Below are 2,855 nucleotides of genomic sequence, written 5' to 3'. Positions count from 1 at the left end.
GAGAGAGAGAGAGAGAGAGCTGAAGAGAGTGAGGCGTACTGGTGGAAATGTGAGAAAAATGAAAGCGAGTGTTTCAGTGGGAGGTGAAAGAATAATAAAAAATAGAGAAATGGAAAAAGGGAGATGTAGAATCATTTCGGAAGAGATAGAGAGAAAACGGAGGGAGCAAGAGAGAAATACAGTTAAAGAGGGAAGATGAGAACAAAGGAGACATGAGGAATGTGAGATGAATGTGTGTACAATGTGTGCCATAGACTAGAGGAAGGAGGTTAAGATTAAAGGAGAGATAGATAGAAGAGCGAGAGAGAGATGGGGAAGAAGAAGAAGAAGAAGAAGAAGAAGAAGAAGAAGAAGAAGAAGAAGAAGAAGAAGAAGAAGAAGAAGAAGAAGAAGAAGAAGAAGAAGAGAGTGCACCAGAACAAGGTCAAACTGAATCACATTAGAAGCAATGGAGTCCGAAAAAAGGGAAAAACAGGAAACAGCAAGAAGAAAAAGAAGAAAAAGAGTGAGATGAAGATGAAGGCAGTGCAGTTTTTAATTTCCTCAGGACAGATGGACAGATGGGGGAAAGGAGGGAAGTCAGACACAACATCAGACAGACAGGAAGTGTAACCTTGGGGAGGAGGAAGAGGTCACAGCTGACAAGAGGGCCATGCGGGGAAGATAAGAGGAGAAAGATACGGACGCAGAGGAAATGGGATAAAGAGAAGCAGGAAGCGCTCAGTCCTGACGTCCTCCTGTGACTCGTCTTGTGATCGAAGACACAGAGAGAGAGAGAGGAGAGAGAGAGAGAGAGAGAGAGAGAGAGAGAGAGAGAGACTTACTTTTTTGCAGATTCATGCAGCTTCAGGAGCTGCCTTTTAAATGAACGAATGAATGAATAAATGCATATAATACCTAAAGCATATAGGCCTACTGCTGTATGGATGCCATCAACAGTAGGATGCTGAATTTCACCAAAAGAAACATTTTTGTCAACATGTACTGTGACTACTGAAACAGATCATGATACTCTCTATAGAATTTAATTCAAATCTCACACACATCTACTTTAGCCAGGTGCAGACTCAAAATATACAAGTTCAATGTAAGGCAAGGATGAAATGCACACCAATGACCACCATTTAAATCCCTTTCAATTTCGAGACGTTTCGGGTCAACACGGCCCCTTCTCAGACATGAGAGTTTAACATAGGGGTGTAGGCCTACTCACTTTTGCAAGAGCATAATTTCACAAAAATAGACAAATATGTAATTGAAGTTATACTATTGACCTTACTTTTCTGTCATACTGTATTAAACTTACTCTATGAGCATTTTGGGAATAACTTTGTGTGTTTATTAAAATATTGTTCAAAATGTTTCTTTTCAATAGGGATGTACTCATTATTGCTGTGCATTGTACATGTATTTCATTTACATCAAAAAAATATTACTACATTCAAGCATGTCCCTTCACAAAACAGAGAGAGAGAGAGAGAGAGAGAGAGAGAGAGAGAGAGAGAGAGAGAGAGAGAGAGAGAGAGAGAGAGAGAGAGAGAGAGAGAGAGAGAGAGAGAGAGAGATAGAGAGAGAGAGAAATGGAGGGGGATAAAGAGAGGGAAATTTGGGAAAGGGCAACGTGAGGTGCTTGGTGACAAAGAAAGAAAGAAAGAAAGAAAGAAAGAAAGAAAGAAAGAAAGAAAGAAAGAAAGAAAGAAAGAAAGAAAGAAAGAAAGAAAGAAAGAAAGAAAGAAAGAAAGAAAGAAAGAAAGAAATAGGCCTAATGAAGGAAAGTATTGTACAGGAATAAGGCAACATGGAATGCTGAAACTGTCAAAGATGACGCAAAGAATGCTAGCAAGCTCACAGCATGCTATACCAAGCTCAAAGAATGTCAGCAAGCTTAAAGATAGAACAAAGGGTAACACTAAGGAAGTTAGCAAGTACAAAAGTAGCACAAAGGATGCCACAGACACCACTAAAGGATATTGGCTGAGTTCAAGAGAGTAATTGGGATGTTGGCGAACTCCAAGGAGTCACATTGTAGCGGCGCTTACGGGCGGGCACTGAATAAGCCAAAGTTCAGGCGCCAGACAGGTCTTTAAATCCTGTCATTAAATGATAAGCTTCCGTCAGCAAGTAAAATAATAAGTCAAAAACGAACAACCACCAAGGATTAAAGCCATACGTCTTTATCAAGACTCAAACACAAAATTAGGCTCTTAACAAAAAACACCACCAGCCGAGCCGGTTACAAGACAACATCAAAACTTACAATAACAATCAACTCGCTCGTCAGCGAGACAAACCCCCAGAAAGAAATATCAAAACTAGAACCAAAGTTATCAGTGTGTGTGTATGAAGGAGAAAAGAAAAGGATATCAGTGTTTGGATGTAGGGGAGTGCGTTATGTGTGTGTGTGCAGGTGTGTGTGTGTGTGTGTAGGTGAAGCTCCTAGCAGAGCGCGCAGCGTGTGTGTGGCTGAGGTGAAGCCCCTAGCAGAGCGCGCAGCGGCGGGAGGGGGTATGTGCATGTGGAGGAGAAGCAGAGCGAGGAGGAGGTATGTGCGTGTGTGCATGTGTGTGTGATTATAGGTGAAGCAGAGCGAGGGTCCACTGCAGCGTGGTTGAGTTACTCAGAGCGCATGATACTCCAAACGCAAGGAAAGGATTCAGACTCACGTTTGGCTGGAGTGGCGAATATTGGGTCTGTTCGGGAGTCTTTGGGCAACAACAGACCCGGCCAACGACTTCCTTTTGGCGCTCAGATCGCCTTCCGAGTCTTCCCCAGTCTGTACTTCCTTTGTGGCAATTGGGTAGCGGTTGCGCTAGCACTCGTACACTGTAAGTTGGTGGCTTCGCTCTGGTGCTTCT

The sequence above is a fragment of the Engraulis encrasicolus genome, chromosome 13 (assembly GCF_034702125.1).
Source record: "Engraulis encrasicolus isolate BLACKSEA-1 chromosome 13, IST_EnEncr_1.0, whole genome shotgun sequence".
Classification (NCBI taxonomy): domain Eukaryota; kingdom Metazoa; phylum Chordata; class Actinopteri; order Clupeiformes; family Engraulidae; genus Engraulis; species Engraulis encrasicolus.
The sequence above is the reverse complement of the archived record's forward strand: the minus strand, read 5'-3'. Positions refer to the sequence as shown.